The 15,327-nt window shown below is 31.0% G+C and overlaps 1 pseudogene; it reads right to left on the bottom strand.

The window, feature by feature from the left end:
* Window positions 1-3,157: 3,157 nt before the first annotated feature.
* LOC107433530 (pentatricopeptide repeat-containing protein At5g16420, mitochondrial-like) lies at window positions 3,158-10,797 on the bottom strand (annotated as a pseudogene).
* Window positions 10,798-15,327: the final 4,530 nt, after the last annotated feature.

Genomic DNA, 15,327 nt, shown 5'->3' with positions numbered 1-15,327 from the left:
ATAGGGCAAATCAATGAGAAAATTTTGGAATTTTTAAGAACTGGAAAAGATGGTAAGAGTTTAAGGATTCAAGAATAAAATTTAGGAAAAAGAATTTCAAACACGAACAAGAATCAAATCGAACAAAAATATAGAATATTGTTGGTTGTTGTTCTTGTAATTCAAGTTTTGTATCAATTCCTTTATCTAATTTTAATCCAAATAATTTAAGCACCCAAAATTCCAAATATCCAGCAGCAAAAATAATTCTCCAGCAACTCCAGATATGTAACAAATAATCAACAATGCAGCAGTTCAAAGAAATTTCTAGCAAACACCAAATTCAACAAACCAATTTTTTTTTTTTATTTGGCTTTTACTTCATCTCTCTTTTTTTTTTTTTTTTTTTTTTTTTTTTTGGTTGGTTTCACTCACAGAACATAAAACAACTGCAGTAACAAGAATCAAAACCAAAATTTTCAATTCCAACAGCAAAAACTCACGAAACCCGTGGCCTCCGACAACAAGAATAAAAATGTGCAGTTTTTTTTTTTCTCTCTTTTAATATCTGTTCGAATTTCCCCTTTTTTTTTCTTTTTTTTTTTTGAATATATGAATGCAAATATTGAAGACTAAAACAGTAAAGAAAAATCAACAAAAACCAAATTAACAAGAACAATGATAAAAGACAACCAACAAACTAGGAAACAAAAATACGATAAAACTAGGAAATCCTAATTCAACTAGGAATGAATTTTTTATTTTTTTTTAATATGCAGAACGTGTGTGATGATAGAAGCAATCTTAACTTAATGCTAAAATTTCAGATTAACACAAAAATAAATGAAGCAAATAAAGATATATCAAACCTGAACAAAACCAGTCTCTGATACCAAATGATACAAACCTAGTACGATCTGCTCCTAAATCTATATTATATTAGTCCGGATCTAATTATGTTCAAGTTTTAATGGTCACCTCAACCCCTAACCAACCTGTGATTAGAAATCTTGGTATATCGAAGACGCCACAATAAGTGATGGATGTCCTATTGATAAGTCAAAACTAAAACACTCATTCACTAATGGTGTTTTAGGTGTTCAAAAGAACAAAAAGAATTCAAACTCACAAATTAGTTTCTGTATAAAATTCAAGCCTGATTTCTCATTGAAAATAAGCCTTTAAATAGGCTAAGATTACAAAGCAAAAACCCTAAAAAAAAAAAATTCAAAACCAAACTCAAAGTGTGGAGAAAAAGAAAGTAGAGAAAAGGAAAGTGCCTAATTTTCCCTAGCTTCCTAAACTAACTTGGATTAATTAATTTCTTTATTTTGAATTAGGAATTAATTAATTTACAATTGAAATACTAAAATAGTAACTTTCCTAAACTTATTTGTCTCGCAAATAAATAAATAAAAATCAAAATAAAAGACTAATTTCCTAAAACAAAAAATCAAAATCAAATTAGGAAACTTGTTGACTAGTTTGATTACTAAGGTATCTTTGACCAATCTCCAGCTTGTTTGGACTCCAAATTAGCTTCCATATGTCATGTAGTATGCTAAATATGATTAATAATGATTTCCATACGTTGCCTCTTAATCACGTGATTTTTGACATTGGATGAGAGGTTTTAATCTAAGACGCCTCTGGTCACCGAGGATCGCATTGATAATTTGTTTCTCCACCTATAGTCAATTAGACACTAGGAGAATAGTTGTAGTCTTAGGATATGTTATAATAATGGATATGGTACGGTACATAGGGATATTATTGTTACACTACGAATACAATATAGGTTTTTTTGTATTTTTATTATTGATGTTTATAAATAATGATTCATAAAAATACTATTTTATTTACAAAGTGATGGACATTATTTGATTTTAATTTCTGTATCCTATGGTTTTTTAAATGATTATGTTGGAAAAAATCATGGATTTTGTAAAAGCTATTTACAAAATAAGGAAACTTTCAAAAAATAAAAGTGAAATCTTGAGAGAGAGAATTTTTTAAAAATAATATTTATTTTCATAATATCTTACTTATTTGCTTATTAAGCTCATTTCATATTTTGTATTTGAAGCTCTTACCTTCCCAAAAAGCAAATTCCTTCGAGTACCATCGGATCATAAGTAGAGTTATATCATGATGTCCAAACTGCTATGAACTGGTAAATGACAATGACTTTAATATTGAATCCGGTGTTGGCTTCCAGTTAAAAATATTTATTCTTACGTTAACGGAAAATATCAATACATTTAGGTTGCTCTGCCATAAAAACAATGATGTCAAGTCCTTCGATACAGAAAAATGGTGCGCGTTAAGCAATGTAGAAAAACGGAGAAGAAAAACAAAAGAAAAATCATGGTTTTTTTTCTTTTCTTTTTTTTTTTTTTCTTTTTTTTAATGTTAAATGGCTAGTGTCCAACATAAAGTGGGGGCCATTAGATAAACACACACACACACACACACACACACACACACACACACACACATATATATATATATAACACTTTGCCGTAGTGGGTTTTAACCTTACGGATTTTTTGTATACACCCAAAGATATGGTGGAACATGAGAGCATAATATAAGATAAGCATGCAAATTGAGTATATATTATTTTTTTGATTTCATATAGTTTTGTACCTTTGATTATAATGACATGCTTCAATCTTCGTTCATGACAAACATATTTCGAACCCATAACTGCTACACCATCCCTTAGTTCTGAAGTTCATAAAGCTAAAGAGATTATTTTCCCAGCAGCACTCATAGTTACAGTGACATTCGTAAGAGGTTTTAATCTACCAAGGGGTTACAAGAGAGACAAAGGCCCGCAGCAGGGAAGTGCGGTTCTAAAGAAAAATCCAGCACTCAGGACATTTATTATAGCAGACACCATGGCCATGGTGTTTTTCTACTACCTGTGCGTATAATCCACCAGTCCTTGGCAATGAAACAAGGCAAGAAAAAGGACTCTTCATGCTTCAATCTCGCATTCAACCTCATCATATTTGCCAGGATGGCAATACTAATTGTGTTTATGACAGAAATGTACACAGTTTTGGGAGTTCCCTACGGGCTTGGAATTCCCATTTGCCTCATTGTCGGTTATTGTTTCATGTTTTCCTTTAATAAGATGATGGGTCAATACCAAGGATAAGGGGCACACCATTGCAATTAGAACATTAAAACATAGACCAATGATTCCCATTGTTCTCAAACTCAGACAATAAAACCATGTCCTTAAATCCACAAAGTTTCTAACAGAACATTAGTTTCAGCACCTAGTGAAATAAAGAACACAAACAAGATAAACTCAAATTAATTGTTTTCTGAGTTCACAGTCATGACGGCTCATCTCTCTATACAGTAGTTGAAAAATGCTCTCATTCAAATGTATTAATATCATATGTACATGTGTAGGAGTATAATCCCTTTGAATGTTCTTGGATGACAGAACAAACAAGAACATTATCTTGTGGAATTTTAGCGAGTAATGCTTTTGCAGCCAACAGGGCTTGATAATACCTGATACTGTTCAGAAATAGAAACACCAAAACAGGCGGACTAATCATTTCTAAATAAATCAAAAACATGATTATTTCTAATTTCACCGAAGAAAAAAAAAACAAAAAAAGTCAGTTCTAACCTTAAGTAATCAAAAGGGTGTATGGAAGGTCAGTGCCACACCCACTAATAGCCCCTTTACCTAAAGAATGTGTGATAATGTTAAGTTCAGGCATATCATGCAAAATATTAGGCTACCTCCCACATTAAAATTATGATCTCAAAATACAATATGTATTGATATTTGCATATGATATGGATTACAGAACATTAAAAGAACTTGGTGCTCAAATTGTATAACAATCTTCAGGGAAGAAAAATATGATGGAAGAAAAAGTAAATAATTAGTAAAGTGCTAATAAACCAGAGATTCCATGCAAATTATGCATATCCTTGATGGAAGAAAAAGTAAATAATTAGTAAAGTGCTAATAAACCAGAGGTTCCATGCAAATTATGCATATCCTTGAAGATTTCACTAGCAATTATGCTCTTATGCATGATATGAGAGATGACTAATACCTGATATTACCTCTCATACAATCAGAAGCAGTCATTGCTTTTACAACTGTTTTAACAATCTCTGAATCTTTTGGTTGGGATCTAACCAGCAATACAGACAGCACTACAAGCAGATGTGGACATTAGTATCTCTTAAAGTTAAAATCCATCAAAAGTAAGCTTTAATCTATAAGGTAAAAACAAAAGGTAAATATAATTTAATAAGTAAATAGATAAACAAGCAAATCAAAAAAGGTATTTAATATGCTTATAACACAGTTTTCAAGATTTCCTCTTTACACCATAAGCATACATCCATTCCAATAAGATTAAATGATGTATGGAGCTAACTGTTATATAAGAGAGTCTATAGAGCTAACTGTTAGATAAGAGAGTCTTCAATTAGAGTAAAGAATCAGTACATGTTTTCATTTTACTCAAACTTTTATCTGCACAGCTCATCCATGCATGCAGGACCAGACCTATAGGTAATTAGATGAATGCCAAATGCAGAAGTCTTAAGGAAAAAAAACAACATTATGCTTCAATCTTGAGATAGATTTCAAATCTGGACCCAGTGAAAATGTATTATGCAATTGACTAAAGCCAGAAAAACCATCCCTATGATATTGGTCATCTGTCTGAAGGGCCTAAAATTTCACAGTTTAAAGACCAAAATTTGAGACTAGACCACCAAAACATAAATATATGATGATAATAAACTACATTTTATATATATATATGGTGGCTATTAACATTGATTACCTTCGAAGATGACATGAAGCAAAGCACTGAGCATGTATCCCATGGGTGCTTTTACATTCTGAGAGACAACCTGGCTTAATAGGCCGCCAATTTAGTTATACAAGCCCATTTTGATTGTTCTCTGGTTTCACAAAGGTCTGCAGGAGTAGCACGCCGACACCCGCAAAAGATATCAGCAGCAACACAGTTACCACTTAGAAAGAACTTCATGACTTTAACTAATGAACATGACAACATACAATGCACTGAAGACAAAAATGCAAACTGTATATTTTTTGATGCGAAAATCAACAGAAGGAAAACAAATTAAATTTATGTCTTACTTCTTAACTAACAACAATTTGGCTTCAACTTTCAAATCCAGCATCACCAAAAAAAAAAAAAAAAAACAAAGTTTGTACAAACAAAACAGCTGCAAAGATGTCACTATTCAGGATCAAATTTTAAGACAACATTGCATATAATATTATTGAATATCAAATAATTTTCTCATGGTAGTGAAGCTAGTTTGGAACAAATTCACACTCAGATCCTATATAAACAATAATGATCAAAATAAATTCATAAAATAGATCCACAACCAATTTAGTTTTAAAATACTAAACATGATATCAGACACTGTGGTACGGTTTCTTCTGCCCTTCAATTGATAGATTTCATGAGTACAGCACTGTCACCAAATCTATCTGGTAACTCTGGTTTCCAATCCTGTATAAAAAATTGCAGCAAAAAGAAAGAAAAGGTGAAGTATATATTAATAGACTTGTGCAATCAAGCTTAAGACATAGGTACATATCCATATAAGAGAGCAAATATATCAACCATACACAACCCCAAAACCAAAAATCAAATCAAAAGCACAAGAAACGACTTGATGCTTTATATATTTAGTATATTCTTTTGCGAACTTGGTGCTAACTGCTTATAAATCAATAACAACACAACAAAATCACAATTCCTATGGTGCAGGAAGACCCATTAATACAAGGAGAACAAAGAGGAATGGAATGGTTGCCTCTTACTAGGAAGATATAGTGTTAGGCTAAGGTCAAAAATAATTCAGCTACTTGATCCCAAAGAATTAGGATAACAATTATATTTCAATTAATTGTTGTCTAGGCTTGTGCAATACTAAGTCACTAACCAACTCTCAACACCTTCCATCTGAATTCTCAGAATTATGAAACAAATCCTCTGCTCAAATTTCCTAAGAAAAAACTAGATATGTATTTTGTACGGAAAAAATAGCAACAAAGGCTGATGGGCAAGCAATGAATAGATGTCCGCACAAATCAAGAAGTTTCTGTATTGAAGCATGTTACCATTAACGTGTGGCATTGGGAGATGTAGTTATATTTCTAAGATTAAACCATACTGGGAGCTTAATGCATTCACTTCACCTAAGCCACAAGGCCTTGTGATACAGCAAACCGCCAAAACTCACCCAAGATTGCCATTTTACCACATAACCACTGAGGATAAGAAAAGTGGGAGAAGTCAAGCCTGTAGCAGGAATGTCAACAAGCTGACTAACCAGAACAGGGTCTGACTGGCTCAGATAAAAGTATCACCAAAAACATGGCCTCATCTTTATAAAGTGTTGAACAATGAACTGTAGCAGCTTTAGAAAAGAGAAACAAGTATCAACTTGGAGGGCTGTTGACCATCTACAGACAGCATTAAGCATCTTAAAACACTTTTGGCTCAGCATTACAAAAATACGATACAATAAATTCTTGCATTAAGATCTCTAACTCTTACATATGTCACAGAGAAGTTCCAACTTCCAACATTGACTGTAAAGATTCTTTTTAATAGTCCTGGTTGCAATCAAATCTTTTGAACAATATATTCATTTCCAGCTATAAAGGATACATAGATGCCAAAAGTGGGTAAAAGAACATAAAAGGAAAAGGAAAAGGCTAATGTCATCTAAACATATTAATCATAACAAAGCAATTGGCAAAAAGATTTTCCAACTGATAAATGATACCGAACAAAGAGTAAACACAAAAATGGATGAATGAAATAATTTGACATGAACCATTTAAAAAGAAAAAATTGTAAACAGATAAGGTCACCTTATTCCTAGGCCACCAAGGTATTGGCTCCATAGATATGTCATATATTCAAGAATTCTAGTCTGACAGTATTTGGTCAAGAACACTTGTCCCCATACCCAATTCACCAATTATTTTATTAAAGAAGAGAACCCAGGATCATTGTCAAAGACTCCACTCGACATTGCCATTGGAAGAACTTGTGAAGCTTCTCCTCCCTTTCCCAAGTCATATAGGCCCTCAATCAACATATTGTAAGCAGTCTCGTTAGGAAAACATCCTTTATCCAACATCTCCTCTAAAATTCTAAAACCCTCCTCTGCTTTACCAAAATTACAGAAGCCCTTTATTAGCATATTATAGGTGAACACATTAGGAGCACACCCTTTTTCCACCATGTCATCCCATAACCTACCCACCTCACACAACTCCCCTTTGTCACACATTCCTGAACAGGTATGTTGTAAGTAAGACCAGCCGGAATTGAACCCTTCTCAAACTGATCAAATAATTTCCTTGCCTCCCATATTTTACCCTGCTTACAAAGCCAATGTATAATTGTACTTGTAATCGCACTATCAGGGGTACAATTCTTCTTCAAAAGCCTTTTCCACAACAAACAAGCATCTTCCACCTTCCCCTGATTGCATAGTACATCAATCACCTTGCAACAAAGTGCTGAGCTTGGTATATACTTCTTCTCATATCATCCAGCAAGTTAAGTGCTTTACCAGACTTGTTTTCTTTACAATAAGCTTCAATCATAACCCCATAAGTAACATCATTTGGGTCAATCCCATTTTCATCCATTTCATCCATCACCTTAATAGCATCAGCCAATTTCCCCCGCTTAATGTACCCAATCATCAAAATGGTATAGGCAAAGGCATCAGGTAGCAACCCTCTAACCAAAATTTCAGTAAAAACCCTTTTGGCACCAACCATATCACCCCGTGAAACATATCCACCCATAATGATTGTGTAAGTGACCATATTAGGGACCATTCCCATGGCAGGCATTTCATCCAACAACTTAAGAGCACCACCTATGTTATTGCTGTTGCATAATGCTTTAATCAAAATGTTACAAGTAAACAAATTGGGCACCACGCCAAATCTCTTCTTACAATTTACAAACACCAAGGGTACCAAAACATAGCACTTGTTTTGAACCAAAGCATTCAACAAAGTATTCAAAGATCTCACAGAACGCTGGACCCTGAAATATTCAATGCATAGAAAGGTTTTCAACGAAAATTTTGGTTGACCTGCAAGGTCATAACTACAAATGATGGTGATAAAAAGTTCTTTACCGCATTTTCATTGAGATTTGTGTAGGCAGGAGAGCAGGGACTCGACTTCTTCAAAAGCCCGGGCTCGTGAGAGACGTTGGATGATGGCATGGTAAGTTTCGTAATTATGGGAAAAACCTGGGTGGAAGTTTCCAGCATAATGGAAGATTTGGAGGGCAAGGTCAAGATTCTGCTGGCTAGTGATCATTGAGACAAGGCGCTTTGGGTAGAGGCGTTGGGGCCAGGGCTTGATTGGGGGAGCGACAGTATATGATTCAATGGATAAGGAACAGATGTTGATGGTGACACCAGTAACCTACTGCAAAAATGAAGTGGCCAAGATCTTGGGCAAGAGGACATGATGGCAGTGGACGTGATAACGGTGACACAACATACTGTGTCCCTAGTTCATTAACTTCTGTTTCTTGACAATCTATGAAAATCAAACTTCGAGATCTAAGAAACCCAAAAGTGATGATTTATTCAAATCTGCAACTAAGAAAGTAAAATGATTAACTGAACTTTTGATGCATTATATCCACACACGTTAAGGTAAATCTAAAGGGGTAAATCATAAAAACCAAGCATTCTTGTTAGAGAAATGGCACTTAAAAAAAATAAACTCAGAACGAGAATTTTCCAGCAAAAGCTAGACCAACTAATGGCCACAATGTATTGACAGATTATTTTTCCTTTATTAAGTCAATGCAGGAATCGAAAGAAAATTAACATGTCAGAACTCCAGGTGTTTTGAAATCTACGGATGTCAAGTCAAAACACCAATAAAATTAGCAGCAGCAATAACCAAAATGAAGCAATTACCACCTATTGCTCCATCACCACCATAGTGCACACTAATAGAAGCTAACAAGCGTTGGCCCTTTCCCTCACACAGCCAACACACAAAGAAAGCAAAAAAATAGAAACGACTAAAAAATCCATGCAGTAAATAAATTTAACTAAGAACAAGGCATAAGAACATAAATCATTTAGTTGGTGAGACATCAATTGATGAAGGATGAAAGAAAGAAGATAGATACTAATAGAAAACATATAAATTTAGGATGGGTCAAGAATTAATAGAATGTAAAGCAAGGTCTACAAACATGATTTACAAGGCACTTTTCGTACATTTTTTAATTATACTATTAAAGCAATGCACCACCATTGAATTATTTCATATTAGTTTCTTTAAAGAATTCCTCCGAAAACCATTTCTGGATATCTGTTAGAGAAAATGGACACTTCGTAGGGAAGCAGGAGGAAAAAGAGAATCCTTAAAACAAAACAAAAAAAGCCTTGGGCACAACTAAACTAAAATAGTTCACATGTCTGAATTTCTGTTTACATCCACAACAAATCCTATCAACTGTCATCCATCCCTATTAATAAAAGTTTCAAACTCTCAATCTTTTCCACATACCCATGGAGAAAATTAAGCCACAGTCCTATATATGCACTGGTAGCCTATAAAAATACTTTTTACAAAACTAATAAGGCTTACGAAGCCTATAAGTTACCATGTAAATATAAATATATTTACCAAAACCAAAAAAACATAAACATATTCACCTAATTCAAACCAAAACAATATTACAATACTATCTAATACAAACCAATATAACCACAATATCTGAAGCAACATACAATCATAAATAGCAAAAAATAAAATCTCTAAGTTGAACACGACAATGTGGATGGACTACTTTACTCTTGCAATCTATTCACTTTTTTTTTTTTTTTTTTTTTTTTTTTTTGGTTCTTCTGTTAGTTGGTTGTTCAAAATGATAAATTCCATGGAAAGTTCACGTTGTTTACCCACTTCGGCATAGAAAAATTGGAGAAAATTATAAAAAATAAAAAATAAAAAAATAAAAAAAATAAAAAAGTAAAAATTATCTTGATGTGGGAGAGGATGGAATACTCGAGGAATCTAGTGAGAGGGGAAAGTGTTTTCTGTTCCAAACGGTGATGAGGAATCTATAACTGCCTGGCCTATATTATCGAAAATCCCCATTCAATTTCAGGACTATCCTCCTCAACGAAAATTTCTTAATAAGCAAACAAACTATAAATATATATATATATATATAACAAATAATAAACGATGGTTCCTTTGATTTTCACCGTTTCTGGGGAACCCAAAAGAACAAAGATTGAAATTTGTTTTCTTCAAGAACGATACACTTCAGAAGAACAAGATAAAAGATACCCAAATGAGAAAACTGAAAGAGGTGGAAAACTCAACCGAAAAAAAAAAGCATCAAGAACCACTATTGGAGTCATTGCAATATAAACATACACCAGTTGGAAAAATGTGTATTAAAGAGTGAAACAAATCACCGATTAATAATTAAAACCCCAAACTTAATCTCATTTTAAAATATTATATATATATATATATATTAAGCGAAAAACAAGAAGAGACGACATAAGAATGAATGGTAGTTCCTTTAGCTTGTTGTCTAACAACTGCTACAGCCTAATAAAATCCTCCTGATAAATCAAACGGAGGCCTGAAGGAGACAAAGTAAGAAGCGGCTGCAGAAGAGTTTCCAGCGCTCTGTTTTTCCAGTCTTCATCAGAGGATGAATTCAATTTAGAATTTGATTTGAGGTATTGGATTTAGATTTTAAGAGAGTCCATACAAATCTAATGATATTCAATTTAAATTTTGATGGATTTTATAAAAGTTCATTAAAATTTAGATGTATTCAATTAGGATTTTATAGAATTCTTTTAAAATCTGATGGTATTTAAAAGTCATTGATTTTAAAAGATTTTAAAAAATAATGTATTTTAATGGATTTGAAAGAATTTTAATAGGGAAATTATGAAGAAAATTGTTAATATGAAATCCAGCTTTAAATTTAAAGATTTTATTGGATTCTTATAAAAACTTTATGACTCATGTAGAATTCTATAACAATCCATCAAATTCTTTAAAGTCTATAATTCATTTTAAATCCATCAAATTCTAAATTAAATACATCCCTATAAAACAATTTGAGAAAAATGCCAAACTCCTTGTATTTAATTTTTTAAGGAATAGAAAATTCTTATATACCACTTTTCTTTTTTTTCTTTTTTATATGGCGCAAATTGTAATAACATTCTGGACAATTTTGGTTTTTGTTAACTAGCTTTTTTTATTATTATTCACCAAAAAAATAAATAAATAACACACCCTCCAAACTGAAAGATGAAGGGTTATCTTTTAAGTTAAATAATAAAATTTATTTTTATTTTTATTTTTTCATTATAACAATCTTTAATCTAAAGATGACTTTTTGAATATGGATGTAAAGACTATAAATTAATTTATGCAAAAAAAAGAAAATTAGTCAGGTGAAGTTGGTAAATTGATATAATAGCATGAAAATCTAATGCTACATTGAATTAAATTAATATATTGAAAAAAATATTCAATTTGGTTTTCCATATTTAAAAAAAAAAATGTCAACATAAAAATTCATTGTAATTGTTTTTTATAGAAATTAGCAAAAAATTCCCCAATCACAATTTCTTATGCAAACGGCTATAAATTTTTAGTTTTTGGTTGAAGCAATTTTTATGTGTCAATCCTTCAACACAACATTATTATTATTATTATTATTATTATTATTATTATTCTTATTATTATTGTTGTTGTTGTTGTTGTTGTTATACTTTTCGTTATGCTATAAGGCATTTGTTGTTGTTGTTGTACTTTTCTTTATGCTATAAGACATTCATATTTCAGAATTTTTTTTTTTTTTTTTTTAAGTATTCTGTAAGAGTGTGCCCATGTATCTTAACTACAGGGGCTGTAATACTCTTAACTATGGTAGTTGTAATACTCTTTGGCCTCATCTCACATGCAAAATGGGATTAAACATAAGAAGGTAAATTGGACTGGATGGATGTATTGGATCATTTCTTCATTATTATTTAACACTCTCTACAAGATGACATCCTGGTTGATAAAGGAAAAGGAACACCGTGTATTTGGATGCAAAAACGTTGGGCCAACACATTACTAAATTCATTTATCCAGTAATACATATTATTACATATTATTGTTTGAAAGATTAAAATAACATAAAAACACAAATACAAATATTTGAATCTTTAAATGAATAATTGAGTTATAAGTAAGAATCAATATAATATTATTTTATAAATAATTTAGTACCATTATTGACTTGTATAATGGTAATATAAAAGTGTGAACATGTGCCATGACACATCCATAAACACCATCAATTGGTTTGTAATTTGTAGCTCCTTGCTATAAATTATAATTAATGGAATCAGCAACTTAATACTAAATGATGTTAAATAGACTTAGTTAACTATACTAAAAGTGCCAATAAAAGGTTAGATTGCACTTATGTAATTTTTTTTTAATTTTTATTGATTTTTTAAGCATATGATGTTATTATTTTTTTTAACATTATTAATTTTGGAATTAAAATTCTAAATTTTTAATGGAGCAGCACCAAATGAAATCAAAGTTCCAGGCTTACTACAGTGAGTGGGAGATTGTTGGATTTTTACTGTTGGAGTAAGCAAATCCATTGATAAAGCTCGATTAATAATGAAATGAAATATCTTTAGAATAACTCATTAAATAACAGAGTCTATTTAACTAGTTATTAAAAAATAAGAAAGAGCTCATTAATTGGGTCCAAGGTATTATCAAATTCCAGAAGTATTTAGTATTATATTCATATATTTCTTACTAACCTCCAATCATATAAGATTGTAGTACTATTTTCTAATAATTAATAATTTTAGTAGGAAAATCAAACACCTTAAGAGAAAAACAGAAACTGTAAAGTTTCAATATGTTTTTTAGATTAATCTTTTTATTTTTTTGTGATTGGGTGTATCCATACCCAGATATGTTACATAGAGAATAGTTTGAAAGGTTTTGTGGATTCAAAAAAATATTTTCTATACTAGTACGATTAGTAATGGATAATGAAATTATATTTATCATATACTTTATTCAACTGTATGATTATTGACTTCTGTCATATGATTCAAACACTATATCCACCTTATGTTGGCCACCATTTGCCATTTAACCCAAAAATAACAAAGTTTCTGTTTCGTTTTTAATCTCAGATTTCTTATTTTGGTTTTAGTATTGGTCTCTAATTCAAGACCCATGTTGATCATCATTTGACATGTTACATAAAAGATGACCAAGAATATATTAAAAACCAAAATAGAAAAATATCTCTCATTTACAATGCATATTAAACATTGTTTTTCATGTTGAATGAGAGATGAGCAAGAATGTAGAAAACCAATATATAAAATGGAGGGAGAATGTATAAAACCAATATAGAAAAATGGAGAAGGAAAACAAAAGAAAATTTAGGTTTTTTTGTTGGGTTAAATCACATGTGGTCTTCAACATAAACTGGGCATTAGATAAAAACTATATATATAGTTAGTCTCTCATCAAACCTTGATGGATTTTTCATCATGACCTCCTTTTCAACTTTTGAATTTCTTTAAGGGCTGAAATTTAAAGATGTATTTGAAGTTTATAAGAATTCTGACAGAGTTCACTTTATTTTTCTGAGATTTTAGTACTTCACTAGACTTATATAAAACTACAAATATATCTTTAAATCTTAGTATATAAATATATCCAAAGATTGAAAATTGAAGACATGATAGAAAATCCATCAAGATGTCTTAATGAGAGATTGAATTATTTTACTAGTCTCCAATCACATAAGATTTTACAAATTATCTTTTAGTAATTAAGAATCTCAATAGAAAAATCAAATACTTTGAGAAAAAAACAAAAATTGTGAGGTTTAGCGTGTTTTTCAAATTCACTTTCTTTTTCTTTTTTCTTTTTTTTTTTTTTTTTTTTTTTTTTTTTTTTTTTTGTGATTGGGTGCACCCATATGTAAATATGTCATGTAAAGAATAGTTTAAAAGGTCTTGTTGATTAAGAAGATATTTTCTACATTGCTATAGGTTAGTAATGAATAATGAAAATATATTTATTACATATTTCATTCGACTGTGCAATTTCTAACCTCTACTACCATTTAACCCAAAAATAACAAAATTTCTCTTTCGTTTTTCATGTTGACTTCTTATTTTAGTTTTAGTATCATCTCTCATTCAAGATGCATGTTAATCATTGTTTGACATGTTGAATGAGAGATGACCAAGGATATATTAAAAACAAACATAGAAAAATATCTTTCATTCACCATGCATATTAAATATTGTTTTTCATGTTGAATGAGAGATGAGCAAGAATATATAAAACCAATAGAGAAATATGGAGAAGGAAAACAAAAGAAAAATCATGTTTTTCTGTTGGGTCAAATCACAAGTGGTCTCCAACATAAAGTGGCATTAGATAAAAACTATATACACAATCACCCTTTCATCAGATCCTGATAGATTTTCCATCAAGACTATCTTTTCAACTTTTAAATTTCTTCAACGATTGAAATTTAAAAATATATTTGAGGTCTATAAAAATTCTGATGTGGTTTACTTTGCCCTCCTACAGTTTTAGTATTTCACTAGACTTATATAAACCACAAATATATTTTTAAATCCCAGCCTATAAAGATATCCAATGATTGATAAATAAAGTTCTAATAAAAAATTTATCAAGATGTCCCAATGAGAGGTTAACAATACATATATTTATATATATATATATAAATAATTTTGCTAAGTGGCTTGTACCTTTATGGTAGATGTAACACCTCGCTTCTACTGGAAAATTTGTCAATTTCTGTGAATATTATCCCCAATTTAATCATCGAATTTAGACAATATAGGATTTTTGTTTATGCTTCTTCAAAGGAAGGGTTTTAATATTCTCACTAGACTTACATGAAACTATAAAAACATTTTTGAATTTCAACCCATAAAGATATCTAAAAACTGATAGATGAGATTCTGATGAAAAATCCATCAGGATAGGATATCCTAATAAGAGACTAACAGTATTTATGTAAATATAATTTTATTATAGTAGATTTGCACCTTTATTGTAGATGTAACATCCTGCCTCCAGTAGCGAACTTATTTTTTCAAATGATGATGTGTGTACTCTTAAGAGTTCATATGAAACAAATAAAAAATTTATTGGGAACAAGATCGGCTCTGGGATTTTGGGGGCCT

This window comes from Ziziphus jujuba, chromosome 3 (assembly GCF_031755915.1).
Source record: "Ziziphus jujuba cultivar Dongzao chromosome 3, ASM3175591v1".
Classification (NCBI taxonomy): Eukaryota; Viridiplantae; Streptophyta; class Magnoliopsida; order Rosales; family Rhamnaceae; genus Ziziphus; species Ziziphus jujuba.
The sequence above is the reverse complement of the archived record's forward strand: the minus strand, read 5'-3'. Positions and strand labels throughout refer to the sequence as shown.